The 21403-nt window shown below is 47.0% G+C and overlaps 1 protein-coding gene across 6 annotated transcripts in view; it reads right to left on the bottom strand.

The window, feature by feature from the left end:
• Window positions 1-21403, bottom strand: part of LOC144115869 (serine/threonine-protein phosphatase 2B catalytic subunit 2-like) — a 100330-nt gene that overhangs the window by 48543 nt on the left and 30384 nt on the right. The gene's annotated exons all lie outside the window — the stretch shown is intronic.

Raw genomic sequence — 21403 nt, 5'->3', positions numbered from 1 at the left:
TCCATATTTGGATGCAGGTGCAAACGAAGCTAGCTCACCAAAGCAAGAGACAAACAGAAATTCTTTCCACTCAACGAACAATTTTATACTATACAGCCTACGGCTTAGGTCTGCTTGGAAGCAGCAGTAGACAAAGTGGCATATGAGAAGCTCAGTGAATAATGATCATGGCACAGCACAAGCATGTTCCCTTTCACAAAGGTACCTACCCTGTGTAAAATGAAACCACTCAACGCTCTTTTTTTTTTCGCTGCAAATGAGCATAGAACTTAAAAGTTACCACAGGCACGTAAGGAACTTGTGCGCGAGTAATGAAAAAGCATTCCATTTCTATTGCAATTTTAATTCAATTGTAGTCATTCCTTTGTAGTTGCACTTTTAAAGGAGTATATAGACACCTAACTTTTGGGTGCGTGTTTTCTTGTTTTCCAATGATGCGTAAGACATTATTATACATGGATTACCACCTGGTATTCTCCTATGATCGCTAAATAATTTATAATCACACTTCTTTCTTGTACTGTTTCGGTTACGATTTCAACAGCCGAATGAGCACTGACGTCAAAGTGTGGTTGTAGGTCACAAGAGGCATGAAAAAATTGCAATATCATCGCTGCTTCCACATTCGTTGTCAATCCAGCTCTTGAAGAATGATAGCTTCAGAACTGTAGTGAATTAAAAAAACGATGAAACAGCTATTATACTGACGTTTTCCCATGCTTCACATGGCATAAAAGCACTCTGACATCACAGCCATCATTTGGCTGTTGAAACAAACAGCATGACAGGAAAAATACGATTATAAATTGTTTAGCAGCCATAGATGAATACCACCTGGTCAGTCAGGAATAGTAGTGTCTTCCGCATCCCTTTAGAGAACGAAACATGCCACTAAAATTAGGTGTCTATACTCCTTTAAGTACCAGTACTGACCATTACCGGTTAGAATATTTTATTTTCCTGCTTTAACGCCATCACACCATTTCAACAAATTCTGAGTACTGTAACACTACCATGTTTTGGGCAATGCCAGGTTTTCATGCCAATAAGCAATTTACATCAATAAAATTCCCCTCTCCAACGTTTTCCCAAGAATGTAAAAGCCAAATAAAATCTTGCACAACTTATGCCTCACCCTAGGAGGGGGGGGAACGTGGCAGTGACAGCTATCTCACCTCTCTCCCCATTCTCCCACCCCCATGAGAATCACACGATCACACCAGCTTTAATGAGACCACATGACCACTGTGTAGACCACAGACCACCTGGATAATTCTCTTCAGCCAGCAATTGAACCTGAGAGCTTCAGGTTACAAGAACACTCAATGCCAATGGAAGCTCCATGTGCAGTTACTATTCCTTAATTGAAACGTATCCGAGATGGGCAAGAGAAAGTTGCATACAGGAGCTGACAAAGTGTGCCACCAAAGGCAAGAAGAGAAGCAGCCCTACCTCTTTTCCAAGCAGGAAGCAGGTACTATCTGGGACAAAAGTCTCTGGACCGTCCCGCGTGGTTGTGGAGCAGCCCGGAGCGGATTGTTGCGCGCTCTCGTGGTGATGCGCCTGGTGACGAGACCGGCACTCGGCGCATGCGCGTCCTTCCTTAACTGCAAGCCGCCGCTCATCAGTTGTCGGGGATGTGCCGTTAGGCGCCGTTGCGGCTCCTGCTCGCTGCTGACTCATTCGGGGCTGACAGGCACCTCTCGCTTGCTTTCCCAGGCACATGCCCTCGGTTATGATAAAGCGCGTCGCTCGTATTCGCCGCTTTTTGGAGCAGCGCACTAGAAGGTCATATTGAAGAAATAAAGCGACGAATGCAACGCCGCATGCAACGCATTTCCAGAGGGCCAGTAGTGCGCTGCTGCCTCTCATTCGAATGGTCAGACAAGACGCTGTAAACTTGAGCAAGCACTCAGGAGCGCCTACATAGAATGAGTAGACAATGAATGAGTAATATTGTGGAGCGGTGAAAAATATAAGCAGTTAGCTGCGCTGGCATTGATCACATCTGTGCGGGCTATGAAAAAGTCATTCAGTGTATGGTCAAATCTTCATAGGGGAACCCTCCAAGGCGGAGTAGATTTCTAATAAAGGTGTAATTACTCACTGGCATCCACCCAAGCACTGTCATACGGCTACAGAGGAGAACAATACAGCTTCCACAGAAGCATTGTAGTTAAAAGAAAGATGTTCTGGTCCAGGTTCGCACTCTGGACCACCGCTTTACTGGAGCAGGGGCTGCACCAAATGTGCTAACAGGGGACTTTTTTTTAAACAAGGTATTTATTACACTGAAAGTATGTTCTGACCGGAACAGCTAGCATATGGCAGGGCGATAGCGAATTGATCAGTAACTCGAAGTGGAATCACTGTTGATTTATTTATTATTATTTATATATACTGCAGCCCATTTTTGTTTCTTGGTTACTGCCGCGCTGGCTGTGAATGCCTGAATCGCTTGGGCTGCACCTAGGTCGGGTGTCAGTGAGCATTATGGAGCAGAATGTTTCGCAATAAGAAAACATTGCATTGTGTTTTTGTAGAAGCGGTCCCTCAGAGGGAAATTTGCCAGTTGACTCATTTATTGTCTCCGCATTCTATGTAGGCGCTCCTCAGTGCACGCTCAAGTTTACAGTCTTGTCCAACCATTCGAATGAAAGAGGCAGCAGCGCACGGCTGGCACTCTGGAAATGCGTTTCTCGCAGCATTGTATTCGTCACTTTATTTCTTCAGTGTGGCCTTCTAGCACACTGCTCTTAAAAGCGGCGAATACAAGCAACGAGCTTTATCAGAACCGAGGGCATGTGCCTGGGAAAGCAAGCGAGAGGTGCCTGCCAGCCCCGAATGAGTCAGCAGCGAGCAGCAGCAGCAACGGGGCCTAGCGGCACAACCCCGACAACCGATCAGCGGCGGCTCAGAGGGAGAAAATCGCCATGCTTGCAGATAAGGTAGGACGCACATGCGCCGAGCGCCGGTTTCGTCACCATGCACATCACCATGAGAGTGTGCAGCAGTGCGCTCCGTGCTGCTCCGCAACCGTGCGGGACGGTCCCGAGACTTTTGTCCCCACTAGTACAAGTGCATACAGCAGTAAAAACGCTGGGCTTTGAGTAACATAAACAAAGGTTTAAGAAGAGTAGAGGTATACCAGGAGAAAAAAATTTAAAGGGCCCCAGAAAGGGGCTCTCAATAAAGTTGCGATATGTCTGGGATGTTAAAAGAGACGCCGCTTCATAATTATCCTCCAGCAAGAATTATTTTAATGCGTTTTGTCGAAGCTGAGTTATATGCAGTCAAAATTTGAACTCCCGCATCTTCGCGCCTTTCCCTCTCCTCTCGCATGCCAAAACGGTGGAGCTCCTCCGCCGGCCCCACCCACTCGGCCCCTCCCCTATCTCCGCCGGTTGTGGCGCGGAGTGCACGCGGCCATGGTAGCGGGCGACGCCTGAAAGAGCTTGGCGCTGTGAACCAATGAAAACCCCCGGCTGCTGACGTCACTTGCATGACGTGACATCGTATGCCAGGTTTCATGCGGAATCCCAGCACCGCGCGTCACCACGAGGTGCGAAAGCGGGAATTTTTAAAAATGTATTGTAAATTTCCCGCTCGCTTTTGAGGTCTCGTACGCGGCCTGGACGCTCGGTGGCTTGTACTCTACGTAGTGCAAGCATTTTAAAGCTAAGCTCAAACACCCCTTCTGGAGCCCTTATAGCAGTACTAATGAGGACCATCACATGTGCAGAACGGCATTTTTTACTTTTTAATAACCAAAGATCACTTTTGGAGGAACGGGCATAAACACAGTTTAAATCATACAGCCAGAAAAAGTAGCTTACTCTGAGCATTTCTTTTTTCATGCTCTGAACAAGGCCTAAGCGATTCACGAAGACCACTGTAGGCCGGGGAAATTCACTTCCTGCAGATGCGGCCAATTGCACACTGAGTGTGTGACAGCAGAGACTGCACTGCCATCAAGTGCGGGATATTGGAAGCAAGTACTGATGCAATCAACACTAATTTTTGGATGCTCTATTCAGACTGCAGGAAAAAAAACAGGCACGCAGAATGTGCCGTGTTAATTACAGCATTAGGTTTCCAACACCTGCAATGACTTCTTTCACTGAAACAGAAAAAAAAAAACTGCCAACAACAGGTACAGTGAGTAGGCAGTCTTGCACAATATAATGAACAGTGGAAAGGAGACTTTGCAGTTCTTTATGGCAGCCATTTTAGATGCAAACAACAATGCCTGCCTAATAGTTTACATCTCTGAAAGTCTTGAGTAGTATTTCTTCAGCACAAGCAAATGTGCACTATTCCGCATTTCATAACTACAATCACAGGTATGTTGACCAAGTCCCCTCTCATCCTACCAAAATATCCTGAATCCGCTATACTTAGTGGCGCAGACAGAGGAAATTTATTCGTTTCTTTACATAGCTTCAGCGTTGCATCATACTACAGTCGAACCCGGATATATCGAACCCGCATATTTCGAATTATTGGCTATATCGAACACACAGATTACCCCCTTGAAAATACTATGTAAAAGTATAGGACAATTGCGTAGTATATCGAATTCCATTTTCGTTGGACATTCGATATATCGAACGGCGCGTTGCGCCGCGCCCCTGGAAGGTGCGCTTTTCCCAAAGACATTCGTGTCCGGTCCTCAGAGGTGAACTTTTCCGCAGAGTCAGTCAGCAGGCTCCTCCTCTGCGCATGCGCGGCCTCGCCTAGCGACGGAGACGCAGAGCCTTTCCCCCGTTCTTGCGCCCCACCGGCGCGAGCTCTCTCGCTCCTCCTCTACCGCCGGCGTGTGCATTGGGCAAGGGCATTGGGCAAGGGCATTGGAGCTCATCGAAGAGAGTGCGCGGCATGGAGACGCAGCGACGTTTCCAAGCCACGCTTCCTGGGAAACGGGAGAGAGAGAGAGAGAGTGAAGGGTCGGCACGGTCGCTCGTGGGCCAGGGGAGACGAATGAGCCAGAGAGGGCTCAAAAAACGAACATAGCGCCTTCGACGGCATATTCCGCCGATCTTTTTCCCCGCTCTCTTCTTTCTTTTCCCTTTGTCGTTCCTTCGCAGCCCCGTTGACTGTCGCTTGAACAGGCTTAGCTCGGACTGCTCCATCTGCACATCGTGCGTGTTGTTGTGCGTACCTCTGTTTCAACGTGCCGTGTGTAGCATGTGTGATTGCAGTCATCTGGTGAGCTATGGCATCCGCGGACATAAAAAAGAGGAAGAATCTGGAATTTGCAAGAAAGCTTGAAGTAATCCGGCGTGTCGAGAATGGAGAGAAGTCCTCCGTGGCAGACGCATTCGGCATTCCGCGGAGTACTTTAAGTACGTTGTTAAAGAACAAGCAGGACATCAAGCTTAAAGCAGGTGAGGAAAGTCGCTCGGGAGCGTGTCGTGTGCGCCCTGCTGCTTTTGACAAAGTGGAGAAGGCACTCTACATGTGGTTTCTTGAAATCCGAGCGAAAAATATTCCCGTGGATGGCCCGACCTTAATCGAAAAGGCCAAATGGTTTGCTACGGCTCTTGGCGAAGAGAACTTTTGCGGTGGCACTGGATGGCTGCAACGGTTTAAAAATCGCCACGGCATTGTAGGAAAGGCCATTTCAGGCAAAAGTGGGGCTGTCAGTAGCCAGGAGATGCAGCAGTGGCTTTCTGAGGAGTGGCCGAAGATCACTGAGAAGTTTTCGCCTGCAGAAATCTTCAATGCAGACGAAACTGGTCTCTTTTGGCAAATGTTGCCGAATAAGACACTCACTCTTCGTGGAACCACATGCCACGGTGGTAAAATGAGCAAAGTGCGTGTGTCGGTGCTGCTTGCAGCCAACATGGACGGCTCGTGCAAGCTACGGCCATTCGTGATCGGGAAGAGCAAGTCACCGCGCTGCTTCAAGAACTGTAAACAGCTTCCCGTCTGCTACGGCTGTAATAGGAAGGCCTGGATGACACGTCAACTTTTTGTTGAATGGCTGCAGGCTTGGGACGCTGAGTTGGGCAAGTCGGGCCGCCGAGTTTGCCTTCTGGTAGACAACTGTTCGGCCCATCAAACAACTTGCAAGCTGCAGCACATTGAATTGAAGTTTCTCCCGCCGAACACCACAGCGAGACTGCAGCCCCTCGACCAGGGTATCACAAAGGCATTCAAGGTAGGCTATCGGAAGCGACTTATTCAACGGCTCCTCATAAACCTCCGCATGGGAACCAATCTCAAGATTGACCTGCTTGGCGCGATCCAGATGATTACCGGCGCTTGGGGCGACGTGAAGCAGGCCACAGTAGCCAACTGTTTTGGCAAGGCAGGCCTTGAAGTGGCTAGAGATGAATGTCCGGAAGCTTTAGATGACGATGAGTGCTTGGAGGACGCGTTCCGCGACTTGTCCAATTTTTCCGGCACCGTCCCACCCGAAGTTACTGTTGATGACTTCATTAACGCTGACAGCGAAGTTCAAGCGGTAGCCGACCTCGCTGATGAGGACATTGTGGCCGGAATAGCTGGCGTTCAAGACAGTGATTCCAGCGACAACGAGGGCAACTGTGTTTTCGAAGAAACGCGTCCGTGCACAGCCACTGAACTGGCGTCAGCGTTCAGCCTGATTCGGCGCTGTTGCAGCGAAATGGAAGGCACTGGGCTCTCGCACCTAGACAGTCTCGAGAAGATTGAAACTAGTGTTTTAAACTTCATTTCCCAGAGGAAAAAGCAGCCCAAAATTAGTGATTTTTTTTCCGTGAAATAAAGCGCTTTCATATTGTGTGCACATGCTATGTGATTCGCGGCTGTTCCAATTGGTAAGCCACAATTTTTTATGAGTGCTTTTTTGGCCTATATCTGTATATCGAATTTTCGCCATATCGAACTATTTTCCGATCCCCGTCGAATTCGATATATCCGGGTTCGACTGTATACCAAAATATCCACAGCTCTTGGAACAGGAGCACCTTTCATTCATGGCTGCGACACCAAAGTTTAGTGCCTGGCCAAGTGCTTTAATACCAAGCTGCACTCCTCCCTTGAGGTCCTGTCCCTTCCCTACGTTTTCCAAAATGGGAATAAACTTGCATACTGAAATGGGCTTCACGACAGGCAAGCACACACGTTCAAATGATGGCAAAAACACAACAAAACTTTCCAAATTTTGTGACTGGAGAAGACCATGCAGCTGAGGAAAAATTTGAAAGGAAGCAGATGGCCAACACATACAACCACGACACTGGCCACCATTACCACCATGACAATAGACAGAAAAAGGAGAGAACAGGGGCTACACCAGGTGTTTCAGGTTAGCCCATCACTAATTAAAAAAACAGGCTTTTTGGAGACAGTAATACAGTAGAACCCCGCTGTTACGTTCCTCATTGCTGCGTTTTCCTGGCTGTTACGTCGTTTTCGTCCGGTCCCGGCATAGCTCCCATAGGATCCAATGTATTGGGTACCCTGCTGTTACGTTGTAGCTGTGAAAACGTTCCCGCATGATATGTCGCAACCTGGCACCCCGAACCCGGCCGGGCAACGTGCACCAACCGCCATTTTGACGAGTCTTGGCCAGGCTTGGCTACGGAATTGGCTACAAGACCATGAACTCCGAGGTCACCCCCTTGCATGCGCGTGGGTAACCTCGGAGGCCATAAAAAGCCGCACGCGAGTTGGAGAGATTGCCACTGATGGCCACTGCCTTGTCAGCCGAAGCGAGTAACACCCGCAGGCCCGCAGCAATCCAGTCTTTCTTGTTTGTGCGGTTCAACCCATCCGAGTCGTCCGTGTCCTTCCGTCAACAGCTACGCTGCCTACGCCTCATCAGGCCTCGCTAATCCAGTCTTTCTTGTTTGTGCGGTTCAACCCATCCAAGTTGTCCGTGTCCTCCCGTCAACACCTACGCTGCCTACGCCTCATTGGGCCTCGCTAACACCGCGAGCGATTTGTCGTCCTTTGATGGCGTTGCGCAAGCACAAGGCGCTTTCCCTCGAGGAAAAGCTGGATGTTCTCAATGCAGTCGACAGGCAGCCAGCGCGGAAAAGAGTCGACATCGCCAAGGATCTTGGTCTGCCACCCTCGACGCTTAACAGCATCGTCTCGAAGCGTGCCGAGATACAAGGGAATGCCGCTTCAGCGTGGACTGCAGTGAGCGCGTCAACTGCACAGCACTGCTTCGCGCGGTGTGGCTTTCGCATGGACGGCGGAGAGGAAACTGCCACGGAAGCTGAAGAGACGGAAGCAGCCTCTCATGATCAAGAGCTGAGTGAAACTTTGAATGCGCTGGGTGCCACGGGAGTCATGTATGACGACTACGTCGCCGTGGATGCTGCTGTCGTGACGTCCGAGTGTCAGAGTATCGCCGAGATCGTTGCAGACTCAGTTGCGAGTGAAGCCTCAGACTGATGACGACGAGGAGCACGAGTCGCATGATTCCGGGGAGTTGGCGGACCCGTGCTTTGGAGAAGCCGTCGTGGTTCTGGACCTCCTCCCTAGGTACGTCGCACCTCAAAGCGACGCTGAGAGCAATGCGGCTTTCCAGACCATCGAGAAACGCGTGGTGTTTTCCAGCGAGCGGAAAAAACGGCAATTGACCATTCTCAATTTTTTAAGACTTAAGCTCACTTCATGTCGAAATAAATTGTTTCAAGGCAAAGCTGCACTGTTTTCATTAATTTTCGGACCTTTCCTCACTGTTGCGTTTTTCCGGCTGTTACGTTTTTTTTTCGCGGTCCGGTGAAAAACGTATGAACGGGGTTCCACTGTACTAGTGTTGGTCGACATCAGAAAACCGGTGAATTGTGTTACTAAGCCGATTAACTGAATTCTAATACAGTAAAATGCCACTACAGTGAACTCTGACAGAGTAAAGTGAAACTGCACTGCCATTTTGCCCTCCATAGAATGCACATTGTTTTTCATGTATAGCAAAGAAATCTTTAATAAACGGTTATGGCAACATATTTCCCATGCAGTGGCGACATTGCAGCATGTACATAGTCCAGGATATCTCAGAGTCAAAACAAATAATGTTACAGTGTGATTGCAAGGCCATCAGTCGGATGCAAATGGATATCAACTTTAAATGATGAATAGGCACTTTTCAAGACCGCTGAACCACATGGCTCACGAGCAGCAAGGAGAAGCTAACTTTTTGAAGGCCTTGGGAATGAGGCAAAGTGTGCGGCGCACATGGGAAAAAAAAAAAGTTGGCTGTAGACCTCAAAAGAAAGCGGTGTGGGCCACTGAGAAAGGAAGAACAGTAAAAGTGCAGAGCGAAGAAGGAAAGTAAAAAATGGAGTGATCGTTCACAGCACTGGGCGGCACGAAGCAGAGGAAGCAAGAAGTGGGGGTGCGGCGACACTGCGTGGGTGGTTTTGCTGCATACAATTGTATGGCGTGTTTCTTAACTAAACACCACAAAAGCTGTATTCATGCAAAGCTTTGGTTTTCATATGAAATCAAAATTTCCCCACAAATTATATTTGCACAAATGCAGACTTCCACAAGACAGACGAAATCGAAAACGTGATAACATAAAATGCGACAACTGAAAATATTTAGTTCGTACATAAAGAGATGACAAAAGCAGGATGGAAGGTATTTTTAAGTTCTTTTTCTAAACCATCACTGCGTTTAGTAAGTAGCCGAATTACCAGACAGCATCCTCAGAGCCATGCTATTAACAACAATTGATAAAGTAATGACACTGATATAGTAAAGATTGTTGCTGGTCTGAGCAACTTTACTATAGAGATGTTCTAGTTTAGTTAACTTTTGAACTATTAGAAATAAGAACCTGGCTGCAATTAGAGATTTGTAGCTGACCATTAGTAATTGACATCTTTTTTTACGATTTCGAAAGAGAAATTATTCTCAGCGCTGTGGCTCAACAAATTTTGGCTATTTCTCGCGCGATTCCAAAGTTGCACACAAAGTCACTCAACGGCGCACGTGCCACACAACCTTCTCGTCCCTGCCTTTGCAGAAGCAGTGAGGAGAAGCGTGCAGCACAGCACAGGTGGCGCAGGCTGGACAGAGAACGTCACATGACATGTGCACCGCAGAGTGGCGCGATTTAATGGACGTCGCTGTGCGCATACAGCCAGTGTGCAATTTTTATACTTTGCAAGAAATGGTCAAAATTCGTTGAGGCACAGTGCCAACGTTAAATGCATTTTCAAAGTTCTAAAAAGAGATACGGCTATTACTAATGGTCAGCTACAAACCTCTAATTGCAACCAGGTGGCTATCTGTAGTAGTTAAAAAGCTAAATATTAGAATTTAGTAAACCAGCTTGCTGGTAAACACGATACACCTGTTTCCTGATATCTGCCAACACTCGTATTACTTTGCCAAAAGTCATTATTTTACATCCAAAAGCGTATTTTTAAAAATTAGTGGAGGTCTTCCCTGAAATGCATGGTATTTTGTAACAACTAGCCCTCCTGTTGGCTTCACGTAGGTGGTCACAGCATAGGAAAAGGAGCTTACTAACTACTAAGATCATTCTCACAGATTTTGTTTCTTCCAGCATGCTCCATTGAATGCAAAAAAATGCAGAATGTTCCATGTGCACAAACAGTATGCACTGCTCTAATGGTTTCACCACAATGCTCTTCTAGAACCAGAAGCTGCTTGGCATCCCCTGCTACAGTGACTACCGTATTTACTCGTGTAATTTGTGAATTCTTAATTTATTAGCCCGGTTTGTGGAAACAAAACTTACTTGTATATTTTATGCTCCCTGCGGCATCGGACCACCAGCATGCACGTGGCTGCGTGCAAGACAACTTGGAAAAATCAGGGTGGCTGCGTCATAGTGTGCAGCTGCGAAAAGTCTGAATGGCGAGGAGTCGAATTGCACGCAGTTTACCTGGCTCGCTCACACCGACGGTTGCTTTACCGGATGAACAACTGCGACAGCAAACTTTTGGTGACCTCCAGCTCACGCAGGAATCCTAAACTACCAACTGGACACTGCTGAAACTACAGAACCACTTGGTTAGCCGCTAGTAGTCAGTTGGGCAGCACTCAAGGGCACCATTTCATCGTCATTCATCTCCATCTGCCTCCGACTGCTAGCTTCGCGACTGTATCATTGAGCGTTTATTGCTTTGAGCTGCTCACACGCCGCCATGCCACCCCGCAGGGAATTATGCAAAGTGGGACGGGATGAAATATTCCAAGTCAACTTTTTTTTTGGCCAAGGAGGGGTGCGAAATAAGGGCGGTTGATGTGTAAGTGGCAATTTGCAGTATATATTTAGAACACTGTTTTCAGGCAAAACCCAATTTTACTCCATTCTTGCACCCCATACACATTTCTTAAAAATCGGGTTAAACCCGATTTCTCTATGAAAATGTGCCTCCTAAACGATGTTGGTTTTCCAGTTCACAAACCTGAAGACACCTCAAACTATTTGTGGATATCTAGTGCTTATTCCAGAGAAGTGCATTCAGTCAACTGGGGATCTTACTTGAGCCTCTTTAACCATCAATTTCATGAGGCAGATGAATTTGGCGATAATTTCGGAAAGAGTCATTTAGATGTCAGAGACCAGGCTACTGACCAGATGGCTTATAGGATTCACTGTAGTAAGTGCTACCCATGGCAACGACATCGTGATCCAAGGATCTTGTGCGTTCAGAATGGTCACTGTGGTGTTGAATAACTTATTTACTTGAATCTAGGCCGACCCTGATTCTAAGCCGACCCCCTAAAGTCCGAAACCAGCAAAAAAAAAATATATTACCTCGAGTGTAGGCCGAACAAAAAAAGCGAGGACAGCGTTCACAAAATGCAAACAGCATTTATTAAATGTGAACGTGCAGAGCTCATTCAACATCGTCGTCGCTGCTAGACTCGTCACTGTGTTCCTTGTCACTGCCACCTTCAAACAGTGCACTATCTTCGGTACCGTCAAGCGCATTAGATATGCTGCACTTTTTAAAGGCGCGCACGATCATAGTACCTGAGATGTCGTCCCATGCTGCAGCTACCCAGCCCGCCAGCTGCGATAGCGATGCACGCTTGATGCAGCCCATTTCCGTTCGCATGTGGTCATCGTCAATCAACCAGTGCCTGTAATATTTCCGCAGGCGATCCTTGAAAGGTCTGTTGATGCAGACATCAAGTGGCTGCGACTGGCCCGTCAAGCCGCCTGGTATGACAGCGAGGTCCGTGTTCCCTTGGACGAGCGCAGCCTTCAATTCACGTTGTCGGTCAAGTGCCCACGGTAAGAGTCGACGACAAGGAGCGAGTTCTTTGTCAAAAGGGCTCCTGGACGCCGTCGCTATAATATCTTAACCCACTCTTTCACCATCGCACCCATCATCCACCCGTTCTCATTTGCATGCACAATGACATTTCTTGGGAAAGTTTCTCGAGCAGGCAGTGTCTTCCTTTTAAATATCATATAAGGAGGGAGTTTATGTCCATCAGCTGTGCAGCACAGCATCACAGTTACGCGCTGCTTCTCATAGCCCGCAGAGCACACCTTCACCTCCTTGGCACCCTTTTCATTCACGCTGTTTGGCATATCAAAATACACAGCCGTCTGGTCGGTGTTGCCGATTTGCCCAAGGTTGTAGCCTGCCGCTTCTCTCTTTCGCAGCACGTAGCGCTGAAAAGCTATCAGCTTTTCTTCGAAATCGCTTGGCAGCTTCTCGGTGATTGAAGTGCAACGTCGGAGGCTGAAGCCAAAGCGCTTCATGAATTTCTGAAGCCAGCCGGCTGGCTTTGAAATCCTTTGGCATTAGGCCTTGCTCTCTCGAAAGTTTCCTAGCTTTCGCTTGGAGCACTTCTGTTGTCACTGGAAGGGCAGCTGTTCTCTGCGTCCAAACAAAGTCGGCCAAAACTGTCTCCACTTCGTGGTGACGGCCTTTCTTTGGTCCGCTAAATGCCATCCTCGTTGCGGCGCACGCAAAAAGCTGCCGTCCTTATCCCCTCCAATGCAAACGTTTTTCTCGTCGACGCCGAAGTCCCGCCCGGCTTGAAGGTTCGACGATGCCTCTGCGGCTATCACAACTTTTCGCTTGAAAGCGGCGCTGTAGTGGCATCTCCTGCTTGGTGCCATCGCGATGACATCACGCCGCACACCGATACAGCCGACACAACACGGGTCAAAATGGCGACCTCGCTTGTGCATGGTTGGTTACTGGCACGGCTAGTAGCGGCTGCGATACTGACTTTTCTAAATGGCGCTAGCTATGCACCATATTTAGCAGTTTCAATGAAAAACTGGTGCGTTTTTTAATATCCTCGAATCTAAGCCGACCCTAGAGTTTGGAATATCATTATTTGAAAAAATCTATCTTCCTAGATTCGAATAAATACGGTATTTCTGCACTGTACAAATAAAGGCAGGCTGGTCTTGCTCAGATGCGGGAGTGCTTTAAAGCAAATTGATAAAATAAGTGATGAAATATTTATTATAGATTAAAAGAAATCGTAAATGGTAAGCAATTTTTCAGTGGAACCTGCAATTTCCACGTTTATGAAATAATGAGCAAAATATACGGTATATTGTGTCTAGCAGAAAAACAAACTGTTGTAGTAAACTGTCTTGTGCTGCAAAAAACATGAACTAAGGAAATTATTTCTGGATAACCCCACTTGAACCTGAATCTGATATCGAAAAATATCGCCCTATTTTTACCCCCCGAATTCTGGAAAAACTACAACCCGAAAACGAAACCTATAAATATATTACAGGTCATGACCTTTGTAGAGTGTTTTAGGACATGTTCACAAAATATTTGTGTGATTTGCACACCCCTTTTTGACACCTTAATTTAAAGGAAAAAAACTGCGTGAATTACACAAGTAAATATGGTATGTCATATTTCCTAATGAAGCCAACATGAAAGATGAGAATTCAACTCTGACAAAAGAGAAAGTTCTAACTAGTGAAGAGGAGCTAGCAGAAGGATCCTTTGATCTATGTCAATTTACTGCATTATGCGACCTAAACCTACCACTGAGAGGAACTTTACTCATTCACAAACCACTTTCATAACATCAAACTTCACCATTCCATTTACCTGCTAAAGACTATATACATAAAAAAAAAGACCTCTCTGGAATGCAGCTTATTTTTAGACTTCATGGGGAGCACAAGTGGCTTTCTGCACTATTGAAATGTGTCTCAAACTAGCATCACTTTGCAGGCCGCAATGTCACACTTTTCTCTCCCGCGGTCCAGTAGACGAAAAGATTAGAAAAAATTATGGGCCCAATAAGAAAAAAAAAAGAGGTGAAAGTGATTTCAAGCAAAAGAAATTGGGAATAAGTCAAAAGCTCCAGCAAAAAGAGCCGACTCATGATGGAGAAATTTTTTGTCTTTATTTTCAGCTATTTTGTCTTTTTTTCTAGGCCCTCCTCTAGGCCCAGCTTCTAGGGCCACCTCATTAAAAGCAAACTACTGCTTTACTGGACACCAAGGAATTATTTGCCGCTACAATGAGAGATACTATGGTTAAAGTTTGTCCAGAACCGAGGCTGAAATCTCCAGGTCCAACGGGCTGATATTTTAGCCCCTTAATTTAAAAGGTCAGTCTACCACATTTTACCAACCATATTTTTTTTGTGGCAATCAACAGCTCCTTGGCCAAATACAACCAGCTGAGGTACTAAGGTGAGGTACACGCAGCTAAGGTACAACAGCACATTTTAAAATACAATTTCTTGAAATGGGAAATTAACTTTTGTTTGGCAGGTGGCATCTGCAAAACCTGTAATTACAGTAGCCGACATATTCGGACTCCAATAATTCGGACTTGTAGGATATTTCGGACCTCGATGAGGCACCGTCAGTCACTCCATAGAAGCGCATACATATTTGCGACGGATATTTAGGACTTCAAAAGTCCGAAAGTTAGATTTTTCGGACTAATTTCAGTCGTCTGCAGGCCAAAATCAGCTTCTCGCCGGCGCAAAGGGCGCCATCTTGGATTGAGGTAGATTTACGCTGCAGTTGGATTGGCTTGACATACTTTCGGTACCTCATTGTTGCCAGTGGAGGTCCCTGCAATCTGACACTTTGAGGTGGCAGCCGGATTGTCATCGCTGTCAACTTGCTGTTGTCGCCGACGTTGTCGCGGGTAGTTATCACTTGTCCCATACGTTGAAAATTGGTTGTTGGGGGAAGGAAATTGTGCTGGAGCTATCTCACATCTTGGCGGGAAGGGATAAAGGAGGCACTGAGAGAAGAAGGGAAGAAAGAGGAAAAGGTGCCGTAGTGGAGGGCTCCGGAATAATTTCGACCACCTGGGGATTTTTAACGTGCAGTGACATTGCACAGCACACGGGCGCCTTTGCGTTTCGCCTCCATCGAAACGCGGTCACTGCGGTCGGGTTCCAACCTGGGTACTCCGGATCAGTAGCCGAGCACCCTAACCACTGAGCCACCGCGGCGGGTCTCGTGCGTTCGCCATTCGCCGTTTCGTCACTTGGATTTCTCTGACCGCTATGACCGTGTGGCGCTCAGTCTTCATGAAGTTACATCCGTTCGCCGTTTTGTGATTGCGTCCAGCGATTGCTTTGAATGATAAGTGCCTTATCTTTGCGTGTGTTTGACGAGTGGTGTGGTGCACACTCGGGTTGTGGACAACATGGCCCCATCGGGTCCGTCAAAGAAGTGTGGGAAGTATTCCAACTAAATGCGGTGACCTTGCTGTCTAGCGTGTACAGTGAAAGCCCAACTTTGGCGCAAATACAGGCGCAAAACATCACCGGCAAGAGAAATTTCCGCAAGGTAAAATCAGTGACATTTTTAAGTCGATTTCATCTCAATAAAGTGATTTTTTTGTACTTCACGGATTTTTTGGACTGTTCGATTATTCTGACCATTTTTCGGGTCCCTTTGAGTCTGAAAAATCGGTCGGGGACTGTAGAGACATGACAGAGACTGCCCTCCGCCAAGGTAACGAGGATGGTTTATGCGGGTTTTAATGTCCCAAAGCGACTCAGGCTATGAGGGACACCATAGAGAACTCTGGAAATTTCCCCCACCTGGGGTTCTTTAACGTGCACTGACATCGCACAGTACATGGGCTTCTAGAATTTCGCCTCCACTGAAATTTGTCCACCGCGGCCAGGATCGAACTAGAGTCTTTCGGGTCACCAGCCGAGCACCATAACTACTGAGCCACCGCGGCGGCCAAGGCAATGAGGAGCGTGGCAATAACAGAGATAAATACTCCATCACAGAACTGTAGGTTAAACACTAAGGTAACTTAAAAGAAATTACATCACTAGAAGAGGACTGGTGATATTTACCACAGATATCCACAAGAGCATTTTGCCAAGTGGTGTCACCATTAGCAGCACTGCTTGCAGTCAAATTACGGTTGTGGACATAAGGTGATGGAAGCACAGTTACCGTAATGGCGCTTCCAACTTTTCAAACTATTATACAACAGATTCCCTTTAAGAGTAACTTGAAAGACCACAAAATTTGTTCACCTTACCAGAAGCTAGTCTTAACAGCAGCGCCCCTGAAAAGGATATGCGAGCACGCTAGGTATGCCCAAATATGTTACATGAAAACAACGAACAAACCAGCTTTTCAGAGAGAGGATAATTGCAAAAAGAGCGTTTACTGCAGTATGCATGAGGTAAGCTGAAGTCCGTAAAACAAGCTCACGTTATCCTATTCAAAAATGGCGCTGGTCTCAGTTTCTTTTTTTCACCACCTTTATTCTCACATCCCATAGCGGTTGCTATATGAGTGTGTTGGTGCAAAAAAAAAAAGGAGGTGCAAAAAAGTTGTGCATGTGCAGACGACTTTCAGTAGACAACGCACAGACGACGCAGTGAATTGAGGGAGGTCTTCCCTGTCGGTAATGGGGCTGGCGTCATTTTGCGAGAAAATGGCGCTGAAATCTACATGACAGCAGGTAACTTGGTATTGTGTTGCAACATGCCATTCTTGTGCGTGTGAGTTCACACAAAACTTTTCTTTTCAGACAGTGCAACGACAGTGTGTGTGCAGTTGGCAAACTGTGAACAGGGCGAATCTGAGCGTGTTTTGACACAACTGGTTTATTGTTTGTTTATGGGGGTGCAACGTCCCAAAGCGACTCAGGCTATGAGGGACGCCGTAGTGAAGGGCTCCGGAAATTTCGACCACCTGGGGTTCTTTAACGAGCACTGACATCGCACAGTACACAGGTGTCTAGAATTCGCCTCCATCGAAATATGACCGCTGCGGCAGGGATCGAACCCGCGTCTTTCGGGTCCGCAGCCGAGCGGCATAACCACTCAGCCACCGCGGCGGTGTGACACAACTGATGCCAGTACCTTTGCCTGCTGCGCTAAGTATGCAGCCCTGTGGAGCTGGCAGAGGACACTTTTCTTCATCAATACTTAAAGGTGCACTAAAAAGGAATCTGAACTCGTCTTTTTACCGCGGGAACTCTATCTACACTTTCCGGGCATTCTTAGAAACTTCGAATTATTGTCCTGTGCGGCCGATTGTCCTAATTAAATCGGATTAAACATCCCGGTTCCCGCCTTTTTTCAACTCAACGTGGTAGGTACGAAGAGTCAACCAACGCATCAGCGAGTCCTGTGGTGGCTTGCCGCTCTGCCATCGGCGGAGTGATACGTAAATCAAAGAGTGCACATGTATTTTTATTTCCGTGGGCCTAATTTGCGGCTATATTGTCTGTGACTGAAACTGTTTATTCACAGAATCCTAAAAAACAAAATGAAAGCGAAAGCGGAGCCGCCACTGGACTGCCTGAAAGGCACTCCACGCGTTGGTTGACTCTGCCTACCTACCGCGTTGAGTTCAAAAAAAGGCGGGAGCTGGGACGTTTAATCTGATTTAATTACGGCAATCGGCCGCACAGGACAATAATTTGAAATTTCTAAGAATGCCTGGAACGTCTAGATACAGTTCCCATGGTAAACAGACGAGTTCAGATTCCTTTTTAGTGCACCTTTAAGAAGAGCTAAATGAGCTAGGCGGATTCTCGGTGGGGATTTGTGTGCGCCCTCATCGAGGCATCGGAAAATATGCAGAGGCCTTGAAGCACACCGAAAATTCTTCGAACGTCTCTCTAGAGAGTCTGAAAAGCCTCGATTGAAGTATCTTGCAACCACGCTTTCAAAGTGCTTCGGAATTCGACTGCGATCTGTCCAAACCAAGCAAGCTCAGTTTCCTCATCTGCACTGTCGGAAGAGTAGAACTCCATAACAAGGAACTATGCGATGTCGTCCTCGTCCATGGCCAAGTCCATGGCTGAGTCAAGTCTCGTTAGGCCAACAATGGCCACGAAAAAAATACATGCCAGAATTGAACGCCTTCAGGGCGAGCAGACGGCAAAGCCTGTGCCTGTACGCACTCAAATGAAAATTGCCGTACTTATGAGGTGTGGCGCTGCTGACGTGCTGCTGACATGCTGCACCTGCACCACGAAACTGGTTCTGTGCCGCACTAGCAGCAGCAGCACTTTTTCAGGATTGGTGCTGTGAACCGGCACTGAATTAAATGCAGCTGTTCATGCAGCATTACAATCATGGGAGTAAATGAAATATGAATGTGTTTGTGTACAGGTGTACAGGCGTACAGTCAAGCCTGGGTATATGGAATTGTTCCTAACAAACTGTTCCTAACAAACCGTGAAAATCCTATGCAAAACTATAGTGCTATTCCTCGCGTTTCTCAAACTTGCATTCAGCGGAACATCCAATGTATCAAATGGCATGCAGAGACCCTGAAAATGCCGCTTCTCTTAACGGCCCTATTCGGACCCTACAGTAAAAGCTCGTTAATTCAAACTTACGGTTAATTCAAACTAACGCCCGGGTCACGGCACAGCCCTATGTATTTCAATGGGGGAAAACTCCCGATAATTCGAACATGTCAGCATCCGCTACGGTTAATTTGAACTAGGAGCCACAGGCTGACACCACTCCTGATAGATAGAAGTTGACCCATAGCGAGTAAAACACGCTCCAAATTTACCAGTGATGCAAAACAATGGAAAAGAAAAAAAAAAGCCGAATGCACAAGTCTCGTGGAGCCCGCGTTCTGGTCCATGCCGTAGCAGGTTTTCGCTGCCGGAGCACTCGCCCGCGCCACCGACGGTTCGGCGCGAGGCATTCCAGGTTTTCGTCGTGTCACAGTCGCTGGGTCATGATCACGTGGTTTAAACAACGTAGAATGGCGGTTAGAGCAATGGCAGCTTTTGTTGCTGCCACGAGCGCTAGCTACGTGGACAGCAGCTTGGAGACGTTGGAGCCCTTTTTAGTGACGCTGATTTAATTGAAGCTGCATGCTCCCAGCAGACATCGCAGGGCTCACCTGCAGCGAGAACCGCCAGCAGTGATCAGCCAGACGGCTGTGACGAGACTATGCCAGCGCCAAGCACACATGAAGTAGCGTCGGCGCTTGATGTTGCAGCTCGCATATGTTAGTGCATCACAAGATGCACTAACATATGCAAGCTGCAGATGATGCTGATGGAGTCTCGGCAGCAGAAACGCAAGGAAATGCACTGCGATCATTGCTTTTAATTTTGACAACCCTACCCCATAAATAAACATGTTTTGGAGCATAAATAGCATCATATATTCCACCACTAAACCTTGCTAACGCGAATGCATTCCAATACTTGTTTCCGGCACATAGATGCCCGATCAGTTTTTTCATTTCCCACTAGGACCGGATGAATTTAATTCTCAGAATGTGCCCGCCACAAACGTGTAGCAGCGACTAGCTCGCGATAAGGGGTCTAGATGGGACCGCTTTGGGTTCTGCCCACGCGGCACCGCTCATTCTAGCGCCCATTCAATAACTCGAACTTTGCTCAATTCGAACAATTTTCCAGTCCCCTTCGAGTTCGAAGTAACGAGCTTTTACTGTATTCGCATGTGGAAACGGGTCAACTGCACAGCATTCAGAACCTACTGGCAGCACTAGCGCTGTAAAGCAGAGTGATGAGGTTAACATGGGAAGTGCATGAGGGTGGCTTTCAGTCTATTTGGTCTCTCGTACTTATTTACTTTTCGTGCGACACTGCTGTCATGCAGGGAAAGGCAGCATTCAGTGCACAACTTGCGCGGTTTGATGTGAAGCAGGCTAGGCCTAGCCACTCCTAGAGAGCAATGCGCTGTCAATACGTCGGCGAGAGACATGTCACTGCAAGAAGTCCATCACTAGCATGGGTGCGCAATATTCTTGCTTCTAAGTTACAGACAAGCTTATCTATTGCCATTTTTTTACATATCGAATTTTCAATATATGGCACTACTTCGCGATGCCTGGGATCAGCTATGTCTGGCATACAAACAAAGCGCTTGCCCAGAACCTGCGTTGCCTGTTGTTCTTTAATTGTTTTTGCCTTGGACTCCTTTTCATCCTCTTCCAATTCATGCCACTAGAAACCAGCACGCAACCACAAAGAGTAAGGACAATTACAATTATGCGCTGCTTGAAGTCTTTACAAGTAGCAGAGGAAGTTGAAAAGCAAGTTCAAATTCTGGTTCATTTGCTCAAAATTGTGAGAGATAAAAATGCCACACAGTGTTGCACTTTTTCTTCCAGCTAATACGCTCGTATTTTCCCCAAATTCTATCTGTGCAATAGCTACCATCCCAAGATGCACTAACATATGCATAGGTCAAGCCTGGGCACACGCAACATGAAAAGCAGGAGCACAGTGGCAGTCAGTTGCCACGGCAGCTTTTCTGGAGTGCGTGCACACAAGTAGGCAAAGCATCCAAAAACAACAATGGTGCACTAAAACACAAGCAACCTAAGCAGGAAGGCAGGCAAAACCGACAGCAATGACAAAAGGAGTCCCTGGCTACTTTCGTCCTTGCCATCACTGGACCGGACGTAGAGCAAAGTTTCTTTCACACTAAGGGCTATACAAATGCAGACACAAGCCTGCAAGCACTAGAGAAGGAGCTCTCCAGGCCTAGCTTCAACAAATGCTGGCCACCATTTTTAGCAAATAAAAGTCAATGCTTTGTACTTCATTTGTGAGCCACATGTTTGTTGAATAGTAGTAGCTCTGAACCATCTTTTCCCAGACTTGTTTTCCTGCATCCTTTAGGAAAATGAGGTAAAACTACATAAATATATTGCCACACCTTCCAGGAATGCTTTCAGTATTGGTGGTCTTTGTCCAGCAAAAGTGGCAGGGATTCTGAGATGATGACACATATCTTCCCCCTTGCAATACTAGAAAAATAAAAGAGCAGCTATGTGGTTCCAGCTGTGTAATGTACACATGCATAAAAGCAGTAATGTGCAGGGGGGGGGGGATCATTAGGCTCCAGTAACACCAGTAACAATAAATAGCAAATATGAAAAACTTCCTTTTCCTATGTCACACATCACTGCAATACTTGATTAGTGGTGCAAATGCACAAGGGCATAAACTTTAACAAGTGCTGCATC

This window comes from Amblyomma americanum, chromosome 1, assembly GCF_052857255.1.
Source record: "Amblyomma americanum isolate KBUSLIRL-KWMA chromosome 1, ASM5285725v1, whole genome shotgun sequence".
In the NCBI taxonomy this organism is placed as follows: domain Eukaryota; kingdom Metazoa; phylum Arthropoda; class Arachnida; order Ixodida; family Ixodidae; genus Amblyomma; species Amblyomma americanum.
The sequence above is the reverse complement of the archived record's forward strand: the minus strand, read 5'-3'. Positions and strand labels throughout refer to the sequence as shown.